The sequence below is a fragment of the Diabrotica virgifera genome, chromosome 3 (assembly GCF_917563875.1).
Source record: "Diabrotica virgifera virgifera chromosome 3, PGI_DIABVI_V3a".
In the NCBI taxonomy this organism is placed as follows: Eukaryota; Metazoa; Arthropoda; class Insecta; order Coleoptera; family Chrysomelidae; genus Diabrotica; species Diabrotica virgifera.
The window spans coordinates 160831621-160847726 of record NC_065445.1 but is presented as its reverse complement, the minus strand read 5'-3'; the positions used below and the strand labels follow the sequence as shown (position 1 = coordinate 160847726).

General features: G+C 30.0%; 1 protein-coding gene and 1 long non-coding RNA gene across 2 annotated transcripts in view; one reads left to right on the top strand and one right to left on the bottom strand.

Annotated features, from left to right (window-relative positions):
* LOC126882182 (protein Fer3-like) overlaps positions 1–16106 on the top strand; it is a 558397-nt gene that overhangs the window by 490964 nt on the left and 51327 nt on the right. The gene's annotated exons all lie outside the window — the stretch shown is intronic.
* LOC114327444 (uncharacterized) lies at positions 9105–10437 on the bottom strand. Its single transcript, XR_003651987.2, has 2 exons — positions 10122–10437; positions 9105–9254 (listed from the first exon to the last, which is right to left on the bottom strand). It is a non-coding gene; the product is annotated as an uncharacterized LOC114327444 (long non-coding RNA).

The following is a 16106-nucleotide window of genomic DNA, read 5'->3' as shown; positions in this document are numbered from 1 at the left end:
CATTTATCGTTTAAGGTACGACTATGTTTTGACTCTAAAATAAATGTTTTAAAAATCGAATCCTGCCTCTTTCTGTTAGTAACTACCCATGGATATCACAAATTGTGCTTACTGATAGGTTTGTTCGTAGAACGATCAGCAACTCTTGCCAACCATCAGACACATGTGCATTCGTAGTCTATGAATGCTAATTATTAACTGCACAACGCTAACTGTTAGCTGCTCATGCATCTGATGGTTGGCAGCAGTTGCTAATCGTTTGTGTCGTACTACGAACAAACCTATTAGGTCTGGATCCTGTGTACCAAAAAAATTGATTAATAGCAAGCTGAAAATTTGTTAATAGCTTAACGGTGTCCACTTGGACAAACTTTGATGTATTGTGACACTGGAACAGGGGTAGTTTTAATTGTGAAACAGTTTGGAAACTCAGATTTGGAACATCAGATTACGAAAACATCCCATGTATTTTGTCAGACAGAACATCCAATTGATCTGTTACCCTGTCATTAAATTGTCATGCAAAAATCAGACTGCTATTACTAACCAACATGATTCCTGTAGTTTGACATGGTCTTCGTGTTCTACTCATTAAAATGCCCAGTTGATGATTTTTTCACCAGTCTGGTTTTTGCATGAGAGTTTAATGAATTGGTAGCAAATCAATTGGAAGTTTTATCTGACAAATTACATAAACATTTTCGTAGTTTGATGTTCCAAATTTTTAACCTGTTCCACAGTTAAAACTTCTAGTGTTCCCATACATCAAAGTTTGTCGGACTAGACACTGTTAAGCTATTAATAAATTTTCAGCTTGCTATTAATCAACTTTTTTTTGGTACGTGGGATCCAGGTCTATATGGAATAAATAAATAACAACAAATTCCCTGTCAAAACTGCATTTATTTTGAATAGAATGAAAAACAAAATAATATTGTTTTAACAAAATAGGGGATAAATGTTAAAATTTAGTATTAATAAAGTTTGTCACATTGGCCTAAAATTAATGTCACTAGTTACGTTAGTGTCACATATAAATAATTGTAATAATATTAATAAAAACCATAATTCCTAGCATGAGTGCGTCCTGTTTTTTGATAATTTAGTTAGGCGAGGAAACATAAATGAGTTTCTAATAGGGCTTTTCATCGATTGTCATTTGTTTCGAGCTTGCATTAGATGATGTATAATTCGTGTATAATATTACTATACGCGGATTATAGGACATATGACAGAAGCTCAAAACAAATGACTGTGAATGAAAAGCCCTATAGAGGGAAGACGAAAAAAATTAACATTATCCGATCAGCTCGACTTTCACAGTTCATTACTATACAAGTTACAGGCATGTTTTCAGCACTTAAAATCACCAAAAACGAAAAGTTTATAAAATAATCAATCTAATGAATGTCTTTAAATACTATATTAAGCTCAAAATCACGATAAAAAACAAATTAAAATTAACATTATTCTGATCAGTTGGACTTCCACAGTTCACTACTATACAAGTCACAGGCATGTTGTCAGCACTCAAAATCACCAAAAACGTAAAGTTTATAAAATAATTAATCCAATGAATGTCTTTAAATACTATGTATATTAAGCTCAAAATCACGACAAAAAACAAATTAAAATAACATTATTCTGATCAATTGGACTTCCACAGTTCACTACTATACAAGTCACAGGCATGTTGTCAGCACTCAAAATCACCAAAAACGTAAAGTTTATAAAATAATTAATAAAATGAATGTCTTTAAATACTATATTAAGCTCAAAATCACGACAAAAAACAAATTAAAACTAACATTATCCCGATCAGTTGGACTTCCGCAGTTCACTACTATACAAGTCACAGGCATGTTGTCAGCACTCAAAATCACCAAAAACGTAAAGTTTATAAACTAATTAATATAATTAATGTCTTTTAATACTAAATTAGCTAAAAAATCACGACGAAAAACAAATACGAAAAATCAAAAATTACATTGAGTTTAGGTTAAGAACGGTTTTGTGTGCCAACCAAAGATCACGTGATTTAACTTTGACAGGTCGATGGATTCCATAGTATAGAAGCAAGGTCCCTATTGGGATAAACCGTAATCGTACCCCCTCCTAACTGCCAAAGTGTCATGGCCGCCGTCGGGACCTATTGTGCTGACATTTACAATGTTTACATATAGAAAAGTTTGTTTTTTTCTGCTTATAATGCCGTTTTCTAAAGATATTAGTGAACAAAATCGATTTGCTAACAATATTTAATATATTTTAAATGTGCTAAAATTGGATTCAACAGCAAAAGTCGCATAAATAACATATAAATAACGAATTTGTTCACCTATTACAAATGGGGTTATGTGGTTGTAACTGTTTATTTTGGGAATAAAATGAAAATGATCAATTAAACGACTGGAAAACTGTAAGTATTACAATTAAAACATGTTTATCCTATCACAAGAGTTCACTTCATTTTAAGAAAGCTAATTATTATTATACAATAGACATTTATAAACTGCCATGTACTTTTAAGGTTACTTTTGATCTGTTTTCAAAGCTTATGATTAAATGTTACCTCTTTATTAATTAGATTTGCCAACAAAAGATGCATGATTAAGGCCAAATGCAATTCCTTTGCTAAAGTCATAAAAAAAGTACCAATACAGTTAAAAAAATTATTTTAAAAAGGTCTCTCAAAAGACATGAAAATATACAACAACTCAAAAAACTAGAGAATGTAAAGAAAGCCAGGTTATTGGAAATGGAATTCCTGTTTAATTGAAAGCCAGTAAACTATCCAAGACTTTTCAGAATCAAATGTTTCAACTTGTAAAAGGATTCTTCTGACATTTTTAGTAAAAACCAGATTATCCTCAAGAAAAATTCTGTTTTAAGTGAAACTCAAAGTCATATGTATAAATATAATTTTGTGAATGTGTCATCTTTGAATGAAACAAATTTTTTACCTAAACAAATAAATGTATGTTTGGATCTAATTAAAAACAATGCTGAATCAAGTACAGTAGAAATACAATCCTTTGAACTTCTAAATGTGATTGTTAAAAGTGTCGAGATAGCTACTGCATAGGGATTCGAAAGGGATAGACTTGTTATGAATGCACTTGATCATGTACTTCTTACTGTTATAAAGTTGAAACAAAACTTATTTTATGCTTTTTTATCAGTCACTTTTAATTGTGTATCAACTTTACGTGGTACATCGTGCAAAAATTGCTAAAATGCAAACATTATATTTATTTTCTGTGTTACATTGGATACTATGATTGAATGTCTTCCTCTTTTAGATAGTGAAGTGAAGAACATCTTGAAGTTCCAATGATGTTTCAAGATGAGATAAATCGAAATAATGGTTGTATGTTAGAAGGACAGAGAATACGAAGAAATGTTATTACTGCATACTTAGTGTAGTGAAATACAAACTTCAAACATTATAATATATTTTTTTATTTCAAACATTTCATATGATTATGAAAGAACATCTTCCTCTTTAAAACAATGAAGAAGTGAAGAACATAATAAAGTTCCAACGAAAATGATTCCAGATGAGGAAAATCGAAATAATGGTTGTATGTTACGTGTATAGAGAATACGAAGAAATGTTATTGCTGCAAACTTAGTGTAGTGAATTAAAAACTTATTGTCAAATACAAATCAATTTATTTCATACTTTTATAATATATAGTGGTACAATTTTATATGTGTTCAAATAAAAATATTAATAAATAAAATACAATAAACACAAATCATGTATATCTTACAATGAATTACAAAATCAAAAATTAATTACAAAAATATCAAAATAAATCTAAAATATTAAAAAGTAACCCATAATTTTTATAGTACCTACATACTTTGGTTGGTACTCTAATAATTTGGAAATCCATTAAAGTTTGTAGATGGAAATTGCAGGTATGTAAAAAATATATAAAGTAACTCAACAATCTCTTTTCAATTAGGGTTGCAGTTGATAAAGATGAATGACCCTTGCTCGGGAAATCAAATGTATCTAAAAAAATTAAGTAACAGCTTTCTAACAAAACAATCTTAAGGCTGTATGACACTATGCATTTTCTTGTATCATTTCTAATATCGTTTCTGATATCGTTTCTTGTATACATTTTCTTGTATCATTTCTTGCAAGTGACTGGTCGAAATTTTGTTTGTCACCCTGTCACGTTACATTGGTATGGTACTTATGGTAGTACTGTGTCTACAGCTGATTTTAAGGATTTTATAAAATTTATAAACTTTTAAAAACAAATATTTTAATGTTATAATAACTAGAATTTTTACGTTGACTGTTGATTATTTGTGTTTTTTATTTTGTTTTGATATTTGTGCTAAAATATTTGCATTATAATTATCTTCAGTTTGATCCAAATTGGAACTATTGTATTTTCCTCTATTAAAAAATTATGCAATATGAAACCCAAAGTTATTCTAAATATATGGTTATTAGTAGAACAGTAGTCCATACCAAACGGTATATTAAGTATCAATAAAATATTTATAAATAATACCTACAAAACACAAATAAATTCATCAAGACATAAATCATATGATCTCATTTTCAGCCGCCATTATGACATTTAGAAGTTTTACCAGCAGGTTTTACGTTTTTGCTCTTTGCGCAGAAATTGGCGCAGTTATTGTACAAGAATCTGTGCCTGACACAAATTCTTGTATCGTTTCTGATATCGTTTCTTGTATCTGTGTATGACACTATACATTTTTTTGACATATCAGAAACGATATTAGAAATGATACAAGAAAATGCATAGTGTCATACAGCCTTTAGCACTAAACGGAAACAAAGATACTGGTAAGTATTAAAACATTTTTTGAAAAATCTTTCTGAAAGTGAAAATAAAGACTACTCTCTATGGGAACAACTAAAACTGGGTATGCTTTACAAAAAAATGTATCCAGAACAAACTTCTTCTCTATAAGGCAATACTACTACAAGTCTGGATGTACAGGATTTAATTCTGGGGAACTGCCAGTAACACAAATATGCAAAGACTACAAAGATTCCAATCCAAAGTCTTTCATGATGTCCGATTTTTTTAGTACCACTACCAAATATCACGCTAAACTTAAAATTCTTACAATGAAGATAGCTAAAGCTTGAGTACACATAGATAGATCCAACCAAATAAATAAAAACAATTAATGTATGTAAAATGTATGTTAGTCTTCTTCCACTTACAGAAGATATTTTCAGTTGTTTGTGCCACTGTGAACTTAAGATCTCTAATATTAACCGATGATAAATTTATGAAAACTGATTTTAAATATTAAAAACTTTCAGAGATATTTCAATTTTCGAAACATCTTATAAAAGAGTGAAAAGTATTCAGAGACACCTTACAGCCATAAACCAGTAAAACTAAAATATTTAATGTTTTTGTATAAATTAATATTAATATTTATGAACTTTTTAAATATATCTTTAAAAATTTTATGATAAATAAAATGTTTTTGAGTAAAGGCAATATTTTTTTTGTATGGTAATAGAAAAGATTAATATTTGAAATCATATACAGCATCACATTTTATAAATTATAATCTTTTTATTATAAAAATAGTAATACAGTGTGTCTACGGATGGGGTGCCCAAGAGGAAAAACTTTTTTATTTTCAATTTTAGCGAAAAATGTCATTCTTGATAAAAAGTTTTGCTTGTTCTAAAACCCCATAAAATGAACTAAAATTCAAGTTTTTCAAATCCTGCTTATTTTTATAGCCAATTTTATGTAAATCCCTTTAAATTTTTGCACTATGTTCGAAATTGTAACAATAATAACTTGGGAGAACAACCCTTTCACTTCTCTGGATTACGAAGCCAGACTTTGTCGTTCTCCTTGAATCATCCAATTATTTATTAATTAAATAATTATTAATACAACAATTTTAATAATGAAATTTATCACAAGATAAATTCTTTATTGATAGCTTAACATTGTCAAAAAAATTGACAATTCGCAAATTATTTATCGAAATTGATAGTTACTAAGCTACATTGTGGCTTGGCAACACTAGATTATTGTTAAGATTTAAAACTTAGTGCAAAAATTTACATAAAATAGGGATTTACATAAAATTGGCTACAAAATTAAGCAGGATTTAAAAAACTTGAATTTTATTTCGTTTTATGGGGTTTTAGAACAAGCAAAACTTTTTATCAATAATGACATTTTTCGCTAAAATTGAAAATAAAAAAGTTTTTCCTCTTGGGCACCCCAACCGTGGACACACTGTATATAATTATAATACTAAAATCACAATAAAGATGCACTAGAAAGAAACAAACACAAGACATGATGAATGTTATGAGGAGCACTCACAAATCATGATTTACAAAGTTTATACATTGTAAATCATGATTCGGGAGTGCTATTTGTATCATTCAACATGTCTTGGGTTGTTTATTTCTGGTGCATCTTTATTGTGAGTTTAGTATAAGAGAATTACAAGTTTTATGTTAAATCTTCTGAATCAAATTTTTGTTAGGTATCATGTCACTCTTACTAATTTTATCCCATAAACACTTTGAAATAATACATTTTTTAGTTCCATGACTGTTATCAATTGTTGGATATCATATTGGCTACCATATTCGCTATTGTGGCTTTATTGACAGCAGCTCTAATTAATGATGATGGAGTCGATTTTCCATACTATGGTCTTAGATTGTTCAGCTATGATTGTGAGATTCTACCAGAACCACATTTACCTTGGATCTTTCTCTGAATTATCAAATGCAAAAGTTCATATTTTTTAGGGTGTTTCATACCTAAGTATTATTGACCTAAGTATTCCAGCTTGTGTCTCTTTAGTCAAATGGAAATTATTATATGAAACTCTACAAGAACACATTCATATTATAATCAATTAAGTATATTAATTTTAATCACAAATGTTTATTGGTTGAGAGAGTGACTTTTTTACTTATGCTCAATCAAATATTTTTACTATTTTCTGTTAGTTTTTTAATAGTTATTTATGATATAAGTGTTAAAAGTACACATTTAAGGCACGCATGTGAAAGTCTGCAATTCACATGAGTGCCTTAAAAATGTACTTTTTAACACACATATCATACAATATTTTTTCTGCAAACGTAATTACAGAATAATATCTACAAAAACTTTTTTCTACAACCGTGTTAAAAATTCAATTTTTAGCACTCCATAAGAGCATTAAAAATGCTACTTTAAGGCACAAGTGCTTTAAAATTTTTATGGCACTGCAATTCGTATTGACAGTATAGACAATTTTGATGTAATGTCACAAAAATATAAAAATGGAATGTCGGTCAAGTTCAAGTAAAAGTTTTTGTAGATTACTGTACAAAATTACGGTACCTGTAATTACGTTTGTAGAAAAAATATTGTATGATATGCGTGTTAAAAAGTACATTTTTAAGGCACTCATGTGAATTGCAGAACTCGCTATCGCTCATTCTGCAAACTTTCACATGAGTGCCTTAAACGTGTACTTTTAACACTTATATCATAAATAACTATTACTTGAACTGACATTCCATTTTTATATTTTTTTGACATTACATCAAAATTGCCTATACAGTCAATACGAACTGCAGTGCCATAAAAATTTTATAGCACTAGTGCCTTAAGGTAGCGTTTTTAACGCTTGTATAGAGTGCTGAAAGTTGCATTTTTAACACGGTTGTAGAAAAAATAAATTTTATGTATATTTTATCTAAAAAAGTATTTAAGCACTTAAATATTTTTTCAAAAATAGAATATTTTTATGAACTTCTTTAATTCTTTTTTATTTTAACTTTAATGCAATCTGTTATCATTATAACAATATGACAGATATAAAAAATGACACAGTGGGAACTACACTCAGGGGTGAGAACTCTTTACATATTTATATTAATTTAGTCTACATTACCATATTTCTGACTTTTTTACAAATTAGTAACTACTATCTACTTCCCAGTGGTGTAGAGATCTGTAACTTTTCTTAACCCTCTAGTGCCCTAGTTTGCCTCAAGGTGGACCATAATAAAAATTTCCATGCTTACTATTTAAGTATTTTATAGCTGCAATACTGAAACCAGCCTCTGGACTAGATCAGATAAGCATCCAGCTTTTAAAAGTTTGGGTGATCAGACAGATTTTTACCCTATAATTTTCAGTTTAGCATGATATTTGGTAGTGGTACTAAAAACATCGGACATCATAAACGACTTCGGATTAGAATCTTAATAGTTTTTGCATATTTGTATTACTGGCAGTTCCCCAGATTTAAATCCTGTACATCCAGACTTGTCGTAGTATTGCCTTATAGAGAAGAAGTTTGTTCTGGATACATTTTTTTGTAAAGCATGCCCAGTTTTAGTTGTTCCCATAGAGAGTAGTCTTTATTTTCACTTTCAGAAAGATTTTTCAAAAAATGTTTTAATACTTACCAGTATCTTTGTTTCCGTTTAGTGCTAAGATTGTTTTGTTAGAAAGCTGTTACTTAATTTTTTTTTAGATACATTTGATTTCCCGAGCAAGGGTCATCTTTATCAACTGCTACCCTAATTAAAAAGAGATTGTTGAGTTACTTTATATTATTATATTTTTTAGATACCTGCAATTTCCATCTACAAACTTTAATGGATCTCCAAATTATTAGAGTACCAACCAAAGTATGTAGGTACTATAAAAATTATATGTAACTTTTTAATATTTTAGATTTATTTTGATATTTTTGTAATTAATTTTTGATTTTGTAATTCATTGTAAGATATACATGATTTGTGTTTATTGTATTTTATTTATTAATATTTTTATTTGAACACATATAAAATTATATCACTATATATTATAAAAGTATGAAATAAATTGATTTGTATTTGACAATAAGTTTTTAATTCACTACACTAAGTTTGCAGCAATAACATTTTCTTCGTATTCTCTATACACGTAACATACAACCATTATTTCGATTTTCCTCATCTGGAATCATTTTCGTTGGAACTTTATTATGTTCTTCACTTCTTCATTGTTTTAAAAAGAAAGATGTTCTTTCATAGTCATATGAAATGTTTGAAATCAAAAAATATATTATAATGTTTGAAGTTTGTATTTCACTACACTAAGTATGCAGCAATAACATTTCTTCGTATTCTCTGTCCTTCTAACATACAACCATTATTTCGATTTATCTCATCTTGAAACATCATTGGAACTTCAAGATGTTCTTCACTTCACTATCTAAAAGAGGAAGACATTCAATCATACTATCCAATGTAACACAGAAAATAAATATAATGTTTGCATTTTTAGCAATTTTTGCACGATGTACCACGTAAAGTTGATACACAATTAAAAGTGACTGATAAAAAAGCATAAAATAAGTTTTGTTTCAACTTTATAACAGTAAGAAGTACATGATCAAGTGCGTTCATAACAAGTCTATCCCTTTCGAATCCCTATGCAGTAGCTATTTCGACACTTTCAACAATCACATTTAGAAGTTCAAAGGATTGTATTTCTGTAACTGTACTTGATTCAGCATTGTTTTTAATTAGATCCATACATTTAATTGTTTAGGTAAAAAAAATGTTTCATTCAAAGATGACACATCCACAAATATGACTTTGAGTCTCACTTAAACAGAATTTTTCTTGAGGATAATCTGGTTTTTACTAAAAATGTCAGAAGAATCGTTTTTACAAGTTGACACATTTGATTCTGAAGTCTTGGATAGTTTACTGGCTTCCAATTAAACAGGAATTCCATTTCCAATAACCTGGCTTTCTTTACATTCTCTAGTTTTTTGAGTTGTTGTATATTTTCATGTCTTTTGAGAGACCTTTTTAAAATAATTTTTTTAACTGTATTGGTACTTTTTTTATGACTTTAGCAAAGGAATTGCATTTGGCCTTAATCATGCATGTTTTGTTGGCAAATCTAATTAATAAAGAGGTAACATTTAATCATAAGCTTTGAAAACAGATCAAAAGTAACCTTAAAAGTACATGGCAGTTTATAAATGTCTATTGTATAATAATAATTAGCTTTCTTAAAATGAAGTGAACTCTTTTGATAGGATAAACATGTTTTAATTGTAATACTTACAGTTTTCCAGTCGTTTAATTGATCATTTTCATTTTATTCCCAAAATAAACAGTTACAACCACATAACCCCATTTGTAATAGGTGAACAAATTCGTTATTTATATGTTATTTATGCGACTTTTGCTGTTGAATCCAATTTTAGCACATTTAAAATATATTAAATATTGTTAGCAAATCGATTTTGTTCACTAATATCTTTAGAAAACGGCATTATAAGCAGAAAAAAACAAACTTTTCTATATGTAAACATTGTAAATGTCAGCACAATAGGTCCCGACGGCGGCCATGACACTTTGGCAGTTAGGAGGGGGTACGATTACGGTTTATCCCAATACCATAGGTTGTATGCAAGGTTCATAAATAGACAGGTTGCATGGTAACTTTCCACCAATCAGCGTCGAGAATCTAATGGCGGGAGTGACGTCACCCAGAATGCTGCATTCAAATTCATTCACTTCACTCATTGAAATGAACTCGGAAAGTAGGAATGTTTTAATGATTGAAAATATATATATGTATATTTAAAAAAAATACGTTTGGATTTTTAATGACTATTTATTTAATATATTCTTTAAAAAATATGGTAGATACCTGTAGAGTTACAAAAATCATAGAATATAATTGCAATTAAATATATGCAGTAGAATAGCATTACTACTTATTTAAAGCAGAAGTAGATTCTTTCTTGTGTTTATATATGGGACTAAATCATTCAAATATCCTAGGTATATTAAAAATGAGTTGAATACAATTATTTACTTTTTTAAATGATTTTGAGTAGGTATATATAAGGTTTGTTCCAACACGACCAAGAACCGTCAGATTACCGTTTCGTTACTAGATAATTAACGTTCCATGGGAACGAAATAATACGTTCCATGGTACTGCGCAGGACGGTGATCGTTACATGTACGGTTCTCAGTCGTGTTGGAACAAACCTATAATCATTTTGAATTGGGGATAATGCATGTAGTACATTATTATAAATTCCTTCTACCATGTAAACCATGGTGAAAAAGAGATTCAACTAAAGATTTATGTACCTATCAAAATTAGTAGTTTTTCCCTTAAGTTTAACATAAGAGCATCTGATTACGTTAGGTACTGGATTATAATATCTAAAACTATTAAAACATTATGATTCCATTCAATAGGTACCTGTGAAGTTTTACATTAACAGTAAATTATGTATGTATACACCGTTCTTAGGCGTCAACGCCCTTCGGTAGGGATCTATGGAGGAGTATCACCAAGCCGGAAGCCCTTATCCCTTCCCGTACCGCTCCTCCATAGGCCGATCAGACGCCAGTTTATTCCAGACCAAGCCGTAGACTCTATTGAGTTTTATACTACGGCGTTGGCCTTTTTATAAATTTCATGACCTAGCTGAGGCTCGAACCAGCGACCGCAAATCGCAAATCCACTAAACTTGTCGATCGACTGAGCCCCAGCTAACTGGACCGTCAAGACCGACAACAGTAAATTATAAAAAAAAAAAAACTTTTTTTTTTTTTTTTTTTTTTTTATAACAGTAAATTATAAAAAAAATAGAATTTCAGTGCAATAAAGGGAATTTTATATATTCATTTACTTTATAATTGTTTATTCAAACGATCTTCAGATGGCTGCAATATTAGTTATAATTTTTTATGAAACAATTAGGTACATATAATAGATCTATTATCTATAGACTTAATTAGATATATTGTTCAATAAGTCTAAGCAGATTGTAACTTACACAAATTATGTAAACTTGATGTGAAGAACCGCAAGAGATATTACAGAACTGTATGTGGAGCTTAAAGAAAATGCGAAAGAAATAGGGCTAGGCGTCAACGTATATAACACTTCTTGTAAAAGAGTTTTGGGTTTAAGTTTTAAACTAAAAACACTTAATGATATCTATAGATACATTATATCTCAAGATATAAACACAAATTAAAACACTAACGATATTTAATAACAAAATATAGCCTCCAAACCACGTATCCTATTATGTTTACAAACAATTCGTAAAATTGATCGTCTGGGTGACGTCACGATGACAATATTTCATTTGTCAATGTCAAAGTTACCATACAACCTATGGTATAGGGACCTTGCATGCAACCTGTCTATTTATGAACCTTGCATGCAACCTATGGTATAGGGACCTTGGGTTGTATGGTAACTTTGACATTGACAAATGAAATATTGTCATCGTGACGTCACCCAGACGATCAATTTTACGAATTGTTTGTAAACATAATAGGATACGTGGTTTGGAGGCTATATTTTGTTATTAAATATCGTTAGTGTTTTAATTTGTGTTTATATCTTGAGATATAATGTATCTATAGATATCATTAAGTGTTTTTAGTATAATAACTTAAACCCAAAACTCTTTTACAAGTGTTAAGATACATTTTAATGTGGTTGTATTAAGTACCTACTGGATTTTCTTTCTGCTGTATTGTATAGTAAAGAACATTCTTGTATAGAGACATTACAGTTCTGTAATGTCTCTTGCGGTTCTTCACATCAAGTTTACATCATCTGTGTAGGTTGCAATCTGCTTAAGGCCCCGTCTCACCATCAAATAATTGACAGTTATTTGATCAAACTTGACTAGTGACACAAACTATACATACTAACTGTCACTTTGTGCCACTAACTGTCAAGTTTGATCAAATAACTGTCAATTATTTGATGGTGAGACGGGGCCTTTAGACTTATTGAACAATATATCTAATTAAGTCTATAGATAATAGATCTATTATATGTAATTGTTTCATATAAAATTATAACCAATATTGCAGCCATCTGAAGATCGTTTGAATAAACAATTATAAACTAAATGAATATATAAAATGGGGAAAATTCCCTTTATTGCACTGAAATTGTATTTTTGTATAATTTACTGTTAATGTAAAACTTCACAGGTACCTATTGAATGGAATCATAATGTTTTAATAGTTTTAGATATTATAATCCAGTACCTAACGTAATCAGATGCTCTTATGTTAAACTTAAGAGAAAAACTACTAATTTTGATACATAAATCTTTAGTTGAATCTCTTTTTCACCATGGTTTACATGTTAGGAGGAATTTATAATAATGTACTACATGCATTATCCCCAATTCAAAATTATTATATACCTACTCAAAATCATTTAAAAAAGTAAATTGTATTCAACCCATTATTAATATACCTAGGATATTTGAATGATTTAGTCCCATATATACACAAGAAAGAATCTCCTTCTGCTTTAATTAAGTAGTAATGCTATTCTACTGCATATATTTAATTGCAATTATATTCTATGATTTTTGTAACTCTACAGGTATCTACCACATTTTTTAAAGAATATATGAAATAAATAGTCATTAAAAATCCAAACGTATTTTTTTTAAATATACACATTTTCAATACATTCCTACTTTCCGAGTTCATTTCAATGAGTGAACTGAATGAATTTGTATGCAGCATTCTGGGTGACGTCACTCCCGCCATTAGATTCTCGACGCTGATTGGTGGAAAGTTACCATGCAACCTGTCTATTTATGAACCTTGGTATAGAAGTCTTAGATAGAAGGTTATGTAAGATTTTTGTTTGTTTATTTTTTCTTCTTCTTTTGTGGCCTTTGGAAGCTGTGCCCATTTAGCCAGCAACATTTCTTAAAATTAATGCGTAACTAAACCTACCATACAAGAAAACCATTACGGACCTAAACGACCAATCAAGGATACGGAAGGGAAAGTAAAGTTATTTAAAAAATAAACTGTTGTTAAAATATAAACTAAATAAATAAAATATAAATTGAAAACAATAATTTGACATTATAAATGTAACCTCCAATATTATGACAGACGTCAGTTACCATGACATCATATATTATACTCCTCACTAATTCTAGCCAATGAAATGCTTGCTGTAATAGGAATGGCATATCAAAAAAATCTGACTATTCTTTATATATTTTTTCAAATTTAGAATATGGCAACAAGGTGAAAGTTATGTGCATTCCTCATTGTTTAACTTTTCCTATATCTTTAGTATCAGGTCATCGTACAATACAAATACTTCCTGCAATGATTGGAAGTAATGCAGAACAAGAATTGGATTTGGAATCGCCGAGAAAAAGGATTGGTGTACAAAATAAGAAAGTATATAAAGGACAACAAACATCTTCCATAAGCGATCAAAATTGTATAACTGAAATTCAGGAAATAGATTCTGCTCCACCTTTAGGTATAAAAAATATTTTGACATTTTTTTTTATTTAATACACAATTTAATTTACCATCTGATCATGAAGCTATAAGTAAATGGTGTGAATGTTGAACACATGAGGGAGAAGCTGCCCTGTGGCAACTCTCCTGTATAATATATTTTATATTAGTTCACATAAATAGTTAATTTATTAAGTCTGTTGGCCATGGTTTCTTCAGTCACCTTTCAAATCCAGGAGGGGTATTTAGCAGTCTTGATTCGTTACTTGGATGATCCGTTGTCCATCAAAGAAGTTTCTTGTGATTATTCCAATTTCTTCCTCTACCAAGGATGTGGCAGAGTCATCTTGTATAGGGTTTTGTTCAAGTGTAAACACTTTTTTGCGCCAGTCCAGAGCTGTCTGCCAGCGCTGTCTTGAATAGAAAGGTGGTCTATTTTTCATGCCACTGGCATTCCAGTGAGACTGGCACCAGTTTCTGGATACATGTAAACGTTACTTTATTTTATGTAAATATTATTTTCATTCTAGAATCAAAGGGAGACTCTTTTAACAGGTAAATGACGCTATCATTCTTTTTGTTCTAGAAAAACTGTAAATAGTATTTAAGGCAACGATTGTGAATGAGTGAGAAGTCTAATAAAGCCACGACGAGATACTGTATTAGAGCGTACGATTTGGAGGTATTTTTGATTAGATAAATTTTGTAAAGTACAATATAAATTAGATTTGATAATGTGTAGTATTTCCTAATAAATTAAATACTATTAAGTGTTTATTGTTCATGTAAGTTAGTGTGGTAAATAAATAATATGAAGTAAGTCTGTGTATTTAAATTAATATAAGTGTTCTTATTTAAAAATAAATAAAGTCAATTCAAAATAAATATTAATGCCTAAAAATCAAATTAGTAAAGTCGCTCACATGTCACTAGCAAAGAAACTTGTCAGCTTTTTGTTTCCGGTTGATTTGGACAGGTTAATAATTTAAAGTGGTAACACTACATGTTAAATCAATCGTTTTAAATTGTTTACAGTTTTACTTACAGTAGGAGCTGTAACATACTTTTGTTTACCAGTATGCAAAAATTAAAAAATCTTTCATAGATATTGATTCACCACTCAAGAACTAACAAATTGTGAAGAGCACAAATATGCCTGTACTTCGTTATCTGTCCAGGGCCGATATCAATTGATTGTCACAATATTGTATAGGTATAGAATAATTCATTTTATTACAATTAACAGTTTTTAGGTTTCCATACTTCTAAAGGAAAAACGGACCCTTATAGGCTCGCTATATACTTATACTATGGCCAAAAAGCGGTAGTGAGAATAGAAGACATAACATCAGAAGAAATAGAAATGAAAAAAAAAAGGTGTTCGGCAAGGGTGTATACTTTCACCAATATTATTTAATATATAGGTACTCGGAAGACATATTAAGTAAGACAATGGATGAAATAAACATAGGCATTAGAATTAATGGCATGATCATAAATAACCTGAGATACGCTGATGATACAGTTCTTTTAGCCGAATCACATGAAAACCTTTTTTTTTTTTTTTGGGAGGTGAGAATCTTCAAAAGACCCTCTGGGAAGATGTCCCAGGTGTGTCGGATTCAGTCCGGCACGCTTCACCACGGGCCGAGGCCGCCTACCGACTAAACTCACCCCTCTTTCTCCAGCCGACGGGTCTGGAACCGCACTTAGCGTGCATATCTGACCCGCCGACCTTACTCTTAACTCCCCTCCGGCACTCTTCGCGTGC